Genomic DNA, 10502 nt, shown 5'->3' with positions numbered 1-10502 from the left:
TTTCTTAATTAAAACTAATTTATTCTTTCTCGATACAACTTTGCAATACACAGAATTTCCACAGTCGCTTTAATTTAACTATTTTTATAAACACACACTATAATTCACAGCGATTCACACACTTTACTTACGGTGCCCACTGTTCGCTTGAGTCAATTATCAATTATTTCTCTTCAATCTAGCTCCGGCTTATATACTAAAAAAAAAAGAGGGCGTCTAGCAAATACTGGGATATTCGTGAGGTTCCCCGATCCTTTTAGAAACTCCAGCGCGCATGCTCCTAGCGTCGCGTGACTTCCGCTGTCGTAACATTATTATATTTTGTTCCATTACTGGTGTTATTTTCAAAACGATCTGTTGGTGGGCACCAAACAGAAAATATCCTAATTTAGCTTGTCTTATCTTACAAAAGCTGTAAATTGTCCATAAATTTAAGATGCATGACACAGACATAAAAATAAATAGATTATAACTAACGAATGTTAGGCTTAAGTGATAATATGAAACATAATATTATGTAAATATGGGTAAATACATAAGGTTGTAGATGAGGGTATCAACAGAATGTTACTGCGTTGAGGCTTTTCTTCTTTACTATGAATGCGCACACATATTAAACCAGGAGCCAGTTAATCATTGTGAGTCAAGGACACGTTCTTTTCCCACGCCCATTTGGCTAGCTCCGGAAGCTAACGGAGGGAAGGGTTTTTATCTCTCAACCGTTATAACGATCACAGCCAGTAGCCCAGGAGCGTTTAGGATTCGGACGGGTTAATGTGGTCAGTCTACTTACCCATTGAAGCAATATATACCAACATCGTGTTATCAGCATTTACATCACTTGAGTTTTAGTGGAATTTCATTGACATCTCAACGCCCCAGTTGGCTCAGCGATAAGTCTGATGGCTTATGACGCTAAAAAGTGGGTTTCAAAAACTGTGGTTGGCACAGCACAAATAGTTCATTGTGTAGCTTTATGCTTAACCATAAACCGACCAACAAACCAAAGTTAAACATAGTTCATTGTGTAGCTTTATGCTTAACCAAAAACAAACAAATATAAAAAGACATCTCACATTCTCAAAACGGTTTTTGGTCTATACTTGTATTTACATTACCTGACCATTAGTGTAATTTCTCTACTTGTATTTACGTTACCTGACCTTAGTGTAATTTCTCTACTTGTATTTACGTTACCTGACCATTAGTGTAATTTCTCTACTTGTATTTACGTTACCTGACCGTTAGTGTAATTTCTCTACTTGTATTTACGTTACCTGACCGTTAGTGTAATTTCTCTACTTGTATTTACGTTACCTGACCGTTAGTGTAATTTCTCTACTTGTATTTACGTTACCTGACCGTTAGTGTAATTTCTCTACTTGTATTTACGTTACCTGACCGTTAGTTTAGTTCCTCTACTTGTATTTACGTTAAAGAATTACATTCACACTCGGGTAATGTTATATTAACACTCAGGTAATGAAAATACAAGTAGAGGAACTACACTAACGGTCAGGTAACGTAAATACAAGTAGAGGAACTACACTAACGGTCAGGTAACGTAAATACAAGTAGAGAAATTACACTAATGGTCAGGTAACGTAAATACAAGTAAAGAAATTACACTAATGGTCAGGTAATGTAAATACAAGTAGAGAAATTACACTAACGGTCAGGTAACGTAAATACAAGTAAAGAAATTACACTAACGGTCAGGACAATACATAACGTGTAACAGCTAGCAGCATATATTATGTACTTCCACAATACATAACGTGTAACAGCTAGCAGCATATATTATGTGCTTCCACAATACATAACGTATAATATAACTAGCACCATATATTATGTGCTTCCACAATACATAACGTGTAACAGCTAGCAGCATATATTATGTGCTTCCACAATACATAACGTGTAACACAGCTACAAAATGGCAAACCGCAAGTAACATTGATTTCTGAACAACATTCTAAACAATGGAACAGTGGGAATGTTGTACTTGATGACAATTGTTATCCAATACTATTAATAATGGCCTCCCAGGTAATGTAAATATAAATAGAGGAATTACGCGAACGCTCACAAGTATAAGAATTACACTGACACTCAGGTAATATAATTACAAGTATAAGAATTACACTGACACTCAGGTAATGTAAATACAAGTATAAAAATTATACTGACACTCAGGTAATATAAGTACAAGTATAAGAATTACACTGACACTCAGGTAATGTAAATACAAGTATAAGAATTACACTGACACTCAGGTAATATAAGTACGAGTATAAGAATTACACTGACACTCAGGTAATGTAAATACAAGTATAAATTAGTATAAAAAGTTGTAAAATATGTTTGTTTGTTTTTAGTTTGTATATATATATTTTCCCATTATGTAAATTGTCCAGTAAATCATTTTAAAAAGAAGCACTGCATTCAATAATTGATTTAAAAATCAACGTGACACTGTTGCTGGAGGTCCTCCATGTTTTAACGGGCGGATCTTATCTGTGACGTATTCTAGCCATACCTGTATCTGAATCGACAACTATAGTAGACTCTGTACATTCTAGTGTATTGGAGAGTTTACAAACTGTTCATTTAATTCCTTCATATAGCTCGAACTCTCTGCAATACTTGCAATTGTTTGTTATCAGAAGTAATTTCTTTAAAAAGGCATATATCTTAATTTTCATGAGTTTTTTTTTGTGTTATTTCATTAGTGAATTAGAATTCATTATCAATATCACTTTCACATGAAGGTTCTTGCTTTTGTTTATTTCCGTTTGGAAATTACATCACACATGGCCATATCTGTTGGATATCACCCAGAACCAATAATTAATAACCCAAATGTGAAAGCTCCATAATTTTACAATTTAAACTTCGGCTTCTTTTAAATCGTAAAGCATATCTAGATATTAAATTGGAAACTATAATATTGAATGAAAGTCAACGAGGTATTGTAAACTAATAGGCCTAATATTTCTGATAAATTCACGTTCGATTGTAGAATGTTTTTTTTTTTATACAAATCCTTCTTAATTTGTTTATTACGGATGTAGAATTAAAGGAGTTCATGAACAGTATTTCAGATCTATTCCTCATCTGTGACGTGTTACTGCCCGGGAGGCCTTATGTTCAATACACGATCTCGTCAGCTGAGTTGGCCAATGTGAGACAAAAGTTTATATCAGCTAATTATCAATACTTCAAGGTTACGATTCCAGACTCTGAATCACTATAAACTAATAAGTCTAATATTTGGGATGAAAATCCCGTCAGACTATAACTTATTCTTGTTTTTGTTGATGTTGCATCCTTCTTAAATTGTCCTTTACAGATACAGCGTTTGTTTCTCATCGTTCAGTTTGATATTCTTATCATAAATATTAGGCCTAAGAATATAAGTAATTTTAGTTTTGTTTGTTGTTGAGCATAATTAGTAGTTATCGTGATAAAATAGCCAGCGACGTCATTATTTCTTGGGCTACTCTTATCAGATCTAATAGTGGGATTAGATCATCACTACCATAACGTACACACGATCCCACCAGGAAGGGCAATGTAAGTAATTCAGTCTATAACGTTTCATTATCATTCTATAATGACAAGAGTGAAAGGCTTAGAGATATATAAAGTTAGCATTTTTCCTTTTCTTAACATGTTGTTATTCTCCTTGGCATATTTTGTGATATTTTCGAATTTTATCAGATAGGAATGTTGCCTGAAAATGCTTCTTTATTATGGAAGTTGTTTCGCCTGTAATGAAACTCCCATATGGTATATTTGTAGAAATGAACTTGTGTATTACCAAATCCTTAATTTAACTTGCGTTTCTGTCCCTACGTAGGACTACTTTTCTTATTTTAAGGTAATTCGTCCTACTTTGCATCCTTTTTTAATGGGAGCGTCTTTTTTCAACCAACTTCAGGCTTCTAAATGTCGTTTATCATTACGAGATGTGATAAACATTAAAGGATATTATTTAATGATGTCTCTAGCTATTTTATCACAATAACTATTAATTATGCTTAAGTAGCAAAATTTGTCTTTTATCGTGTTTCAAGCCTTTTATTTTGTGGTGCAAATGTATAGCATGCAATACTACGCTAATTTTACGTATACTTTATATATCAGCCAATGGCATGCCACCCTGTTGCATTAGAGCCAATCGTATGGTTACATATAATATTATCATTTAAAACTAAGACACATTTGTAGTTATGGATATTGTTTGTTTGTTTTAGAGCAAAGCCACATTGGGCTATCTGTTGTGTCCACCACGGGAAATCGAACTCCGAATTATAGCGTGGTAAGTCCATAAACTTACCGCTGACCCACCGGCGGACAAACAGATACAGGTATGGAAAGAAAACCTCAGACCAAAACTAACAGTTACTTATAACACACCTTCTGCCGTTCAGATCTCATTACTATGTGTGTTCAGAAAGAATCAGGAAACATGTTGGATATGAATAAACTGTGGCCAATGAATGAACTTTTTAATAAATAAATCACACATTTCTGCTAGCAGCATATGTTATGTGCTTCTACAATACATAACGTATAATATAACTAGCACCATATATTATGTACTTCCACAATACATAACGTGTAACAGCTAGCAGCATATATTATGTACTTCCATAACGCTAAGTAACCTATTATCACGATTGGTTGATTCGTTGAAAGAAGCCGCTGCCAAAAAAAGTGAAACAAATGAGGCCAATTACTATGGTCCGCCAATGTATCAGCGATAAGTTTACGGACGTACAACGTTAAAATCCAAGGTTCGATCTCCCGTGTGAACAGAGCGCAGATAGCCCATTGTGTAGCCTTGCGTTAAAAACAAAACACTAGTAACTATGCCTGTTTAGAGTGACTGATAAAAGTACTGAATGGAAACAGACGAGAGAAAAGGGAATGTCAAGAGGAGAATACAGGCTCTGGGAAAACTTAACCTACATTCTTCAAGAGATATGCTACGACAAGACATCTGTGTAATACAAGGAAGAACCGATATGTCTGTTAGTCGCTTAACACAAGGTGAAACGTTGTTGCATATTAAAATTGAGACCTAATGATGAGTAAATTTACGTCAATCTTGAATCTTTATAAAGTGCCACAAAAACTGATAATAAATTTTGGTTGTTTCATACCTTATAGTTGTCTTTCTCTCTCTTTTTTAAACTATGGCCTTAGTATCTTTAATTTACTTTATGTAGAAAACACTGAAAAATATTGAAATATGTTACCAAGTGAGACCTATTGTTTTTAGGTGTAACAGCAAAACATCATCCTCTCAAGAATTACCAAATAAATAGGTTTGTAACATGCACAGCTTATCATCACTCTCTTTTACCAAGTTCATTAACGTGTCGTAAACAGCAGCAAGTCAGGAAGAAAGTATATGGTGATGAAACAAGTGTTTCATTGAATAAACAGCTCTTACCACAATCACAGCTGCTGACCACGTGTGTGTAGTTGATAGAAAAAAAACTGAGTGCTAACACTGAAGACTTTTCTCTTCAGAATATACGGCTGGTAATTTTCGTTTGTTTTTTGTTTTTTGTATAAATACTTAAATCTTATACTTATACCATGTTTGCTCATAGACAACGCAAATAAACAGACAGTTATATATAGATAAGAGAGGCAGAAAATTTTTGAAAATAATTTAGAAATAACAAAATAAGTTATAACATTTTGTTAAGATGTATGTTGAAAATTAAGAATATGCAATAGCTCAACTCTTGCACTATTTGCTTTCGACATATTAGAATGAATTTTTGCGTTGATATATATGTAAAAAAAAAAGACATTCCATTAAACCATTAAATTATTTTCTGAGCGATCTGGCTATCCTTCTTAACTAAGAAACTTATTTTTTATTAATCTGTCCAAGTTCGATGAAAAGTATTCTAAGATAAAAGATTAAAACTCCTTGAGGACATGATGTACTCTATGAACTCATATAGTTAGATGCATCAAAATTGAGAGAGATCTGGTGTCTACTGCCATTGAAATGAAAGGCAGAATTTCCAAGCTAACAATACTTGCCGACTGATATTATAAACATTCTTCTTCTTTCTTTCTTTTTTTTTAAGGCAGCGTTTTTGTTATATCTAAGTTCACTCAAACATAGCACTATTCCATATCCTGTACGTACGTTGGTAGTTCCCAGTTAACTCATGTTACATCCGCCTGATTAACAGCGGCGGATTAGTATACTGAAAATTAGACCCAGTTGCAATAAACATACTTTACACAACAGAATTTACGGCTTATTTTTTTTTTCTTCTTTAGGTCTATCTGTCTTTCTTAATCACCTGAAGTCTGTCTTTTCGAGGAATCCTAAACCTAGTTATTGCGTTTTGAGGATGCTCTCAATTATCCCATCCTCCTACACGACTAAAATCTAATTACCGAATTTATCACATTAAAGTCACTAGTATTGTTGTTATTTTAATACAATTAATTTAAAACGGAAGGACTCGACAGTGTTAAAGGATTTCTTCAAACCGAAACATTGAGATTCACTGTACGTTTCGAACTGGTATAATAGTTTTCATTTTGAATGAAGTTCTTATCGCCTCTATTTTTCTGTATAAAACTAAAGTCACATTATGACAACTTACCATAAAATGGAAATAAAAACATTGCTCATTCAGAGTTTGTTACTTGAAAAGTGAAATGAACGTAGAAACTTTCTAAACCAATACGTCAAATTTTGACAGCGTCACATGAAGCAAATACCAAGCACGTTTCCTCAGTATTAAAGTTCTCAGCCTACGACAAAACCTAAAACATACTTCTCAATCAGCATTGTATGCATATTTTACAAAAACGCTTGCCTTCGAGGTTTCTTCGCAATTAGGATACAACTATTTTTGTTTCAAGCTGTCATACTCAGTGTTTCCTGTGATATATTGGTCTATATGTGGTAGAAACCACGTCGTTAAAATGTTAATGTTCAATGACATGAATTAATATTCAAAAATACGAATAAAAAATACTTTAGTAGATAGTGCTTAATCCTATAGAGAATCATGACACCCCTTTAGAAGATAGTGCTTAATCCTATAGAGAATCATGACACCCCTTTAGAAGATAGTGCTTAATCCTATAGAGAATCATGACACCCCTTTAGAAGATAGTGCTTAATCCTATAGAGAATCATGACACCCCTAATAGTGTTTTAGAGAAGAATTATGACTATCTAATAAGTCACGTGTCGACCACACGCGCGCGCGCATACATATATATATATGTATCGTATTACCACAGTGAAGTTAAGACCTTGTTGCGCCCCATTACTTTAAATCTCTTATATCCGGGACATTTGTAGATTAACAGCTTTACTTGCTCAAAGGGGATCCTGGTTTCTGAAATGACTAAAAACATATCATGATTAAGAGTGAACGAAACTTTCAATTTGTTGGTAATGTTAGGGGCGTCAGTTGGCAACCACAACAGGGGCAACCCCTTCAATCTCGGAAAGGGTCCTCAAATAAGTTTCTGTGAGACGTTTCTAGTCAGATCGGATTAACACATATAGTCAAATTACGCATAGCGTAAGTTCCCCTTGTGAACTGGGCGGGGGTAACTTGAAGTCGGTGTTCTTTGCCTTCAAGTCACAAAAATACTTTACACAAACAGAATGACCTTTCACGAAATAAGTCATTATTGTGACATTTACAAAAATTCTATGCAATTTATAATTTGCGAGTTTTTGTTGTTTTTTTTTGGTAAAATAATGTTAAAAGCGATCTAGATTATTTTTACTGGTTCACCAAATCCTTTGATAATATGTTCCTAATGGCTTTGATTTGAGTTGCTTCTTCCATTATTTCTCTCCTTGATTCTCATTAACGGGCCGGTCGTCGCCTGGTAGTAAGCGTGCCCGAATGTGAATCCGAGAGTTCATGGTTAGTGTGAGTTTAGTTTAGGACCGTGAGTGTGCTATATGATCGTTAAGTCTTACTAATCGGTCAAACTTGAGTAGCCCAAGAGTTGATGGAGGTTACTGTTGACCAACGTCATTCCCTTAGTCAGCCAGTTCAAGATTCAGTACGGCTAGCGCACGCAGCTCTTATGTAACTTTGCGGGAATATTTGAAATTCACAAATAGTCCCCCATTAATATTGTTCAATGAGATTCAATGTTTCTTTATTTTTATAATTTCTCTTTTTTTTTTTTTTCATTTTGACGCCGAAACATACCTTTCTAAACGAATCTCAACAGTTCCGCAGCTATTTTCTAAGCCTAACTAAGACTCAGCTCAACACAAAACTAACATGCCTCCACATTAATAGCCAAAAACCTTTATGTTTATGTTACCAAAGAGGCCTTTTGACACCAGCATTCCATAATAGTGGTTTTCTTTTCTTGGCATCTTTCTCTTTCATTTTTTACCCCTTGATAATCATCATTCAAATAACTTTTGCATTCTAATACAGAGTTTCTTTTCAGTTTTTTTCCTGCCATTTAATCCTACTATATTCGGGGATTCACGTCTTATTTCCTTTGTCTTCTCAGCATCATTTACTAACTTTTTAAAGTTGTCAAAGAACAATGAGCTGTGTGTAACTTCTTGGTTTGCAAAGCGCTCACTTTAGTGCAGTAGAAATAACTATCATACCCGCTCGCATTTTTATAATTTAATTTCAATAACATTTAAAATTTATGTAATATTTTCAGATTTTGGTTATCTGTAAAAGTTAAATCTTGACCACTGTAAATCTGCACCTTACTATTGTAACATTTCTCCAGAGAACGCTAGCCTTGGGTTATTTCTCTGTTCTTGTGGTTGACAAGAAATTAGTGGAAGGTGACGTTCATGTTTTGCTGGTCGCTCTCCCATAAAAATACAGAATGGTCATTTTGTGTATGATGGTTAAAGATTTGTTTGTTTGTTTTAAATTTCGCGCAAAGCTAAACGAGGGCTATCTGCGCCAGCCGTCCCTAATTTAGCAGTGTAAGACTAGAGGGAAGGCAGCTAGTCATCCCCACCCACCGCCAACTCTTGGGCTACTCTTTTACCAACGAATAGTGGGATTGACCGTCACATTATAACGCCCCCACGGCTTAAAGGGCGAGCATGTTTGGTGTGACGGGGATTCGAACCCGCGACCCTCAGAGATGGTTAAAGAAGCATTGTTTCTTCGTTCTCTGACTGGACATGTTTTTTTTGTTGCTTTTGTTTTTATTTGCGTCAGTCTTGTCGTGGTCGTCATAGAGTTCAGCTTCCGTAGAAAACAAACATTCTTGTCCTCAAACCCCGGATCGTTTCCTGTTAGTTTTGTGTAATTCTATAAAATTTAACTGATATAAAAATATAGTCAAATAAATAGTTTTAAGTTCAACTATATTGGTGTTTACAGCTTTTTTTTCTTATTCTCGAAACGTAACCTGATCTTGTTTAATCAGATCTTAAGGTTTATTACCAATACGTATTAGTTTCTAAGGCTGAGATGTTTCGGTTTTCATTCTTCAGAGACTCACTGCCAGCTAGATCTTAGCATGTAACTCTTTACTTAATATACCACAGCATATCGTTTCAGGATAAGATAGAATGACGATACGAGGCAAGGGAGTACCATGTTTATCTTGACCTGTGGTCTTTTCGTACTCTGAGCGTCATGTGATATAAAGTAATTATCATATGCACGAGTTTCTGGTTACGACGATGTCAATGGAAGTGCTACATGACTTTAAGAATTTCATGCTATTTAACTGTCTGGTACTTTCTGGCAAACTCTGGTATAGTAAATGTGGTTAAAAATTGAGGTACTTAGTTTCCAAACTCGAATATGCGAAATATGATAAATTTCCAAGTTCATCATAAAATAGAAAGGTAACCAGCAGGTACAATTTAAATTCTAATGTATTAAAGTCGGCAAAAAACAACATGTTTAGCGTTGGTCTTAATTTTGTATTTGCTGACTTGAAGGCATACTCCATTAATAACTTCAGTGTAAGCTGTTGTACACTTTATATATTTGTGTTTGTTTGTACAAAGCTACGTAATAGGCTATCTGTACTGTGCCCAGCGTTTATCAAAACCAAATTTTTAGCGCTATAAGCCTTCAGACTTACAGCTGAGCCATTGAGGTGGGGGCGGGTGGCACTATATATATCTACTTTATTTTTGGATCGTTTTTCTACAGAAAACAGCAATATTAAGAACTGATGAAATTAACTGAAACCTGCTTGTCGTGATTCCCGAGTCATGAATGAGTAAAAATGTCATTACAATTTCAATAATTAACAAAAATTGTATACAGTTAAACAAACAATACCAATGCGTATGTGGCGTACAAAAATACTCTTTTCAATCAATTCACGATAATTGGGTTTTGAATGTGTTACTTGGGAGCTATACATAGAGAGATTGTACAAACGCATAATTAACACTAAGATGGACAACAATTTTCACATTAAACATTTTTATTATACGTTCTATTGCCACGATATGACATGGAACACAT

At 34.6% G+C, this 10502-nt stretch overlaps 1 long non-coding RNA gene across 1 annotated transcript in view; it reads left to right on the top strand.

Moving 5' to 3' along the window:
• Positions 1-9162, top strand: part of LOC111089086 — a 15035-nt gene extending 5873 nt beyond the window's left edge. Inside the window, exons 2-3 of the long non-coding RNA XR_002613430.1 lie at positions 7034-7039; positions 9152-9162. This is a non-coding gene — a long non-coding RNA (uncharacterized LOC111089086). The remainder of the gene's footprint in view (positions 1-7033; positions 7040-9151) is intronic.
• Positions 9163-10502: the final 1340 nt, after the last annotated feature.

This window comes from Limulus polyphemus, unplaced genomic scaffold (genome assembly GCF_000517525.1).
Source record: "Limulus polyphemus unplaced genomic scaffold, Limulus_polyphemus-2.1.2 Scaffold5204, whole genome shotgun sequence".
NCBI lineage: Eukaryota > Metazoa > Arthropoda > Merostomata > Xiphosura > Limulidae > Limulus > Limulus polyphemus.
The sequence above is the reverse complement of the archived record's forward strand: the minus strand, read 5'-3'. Positions and strand labels throughout refer to the sequence as shown.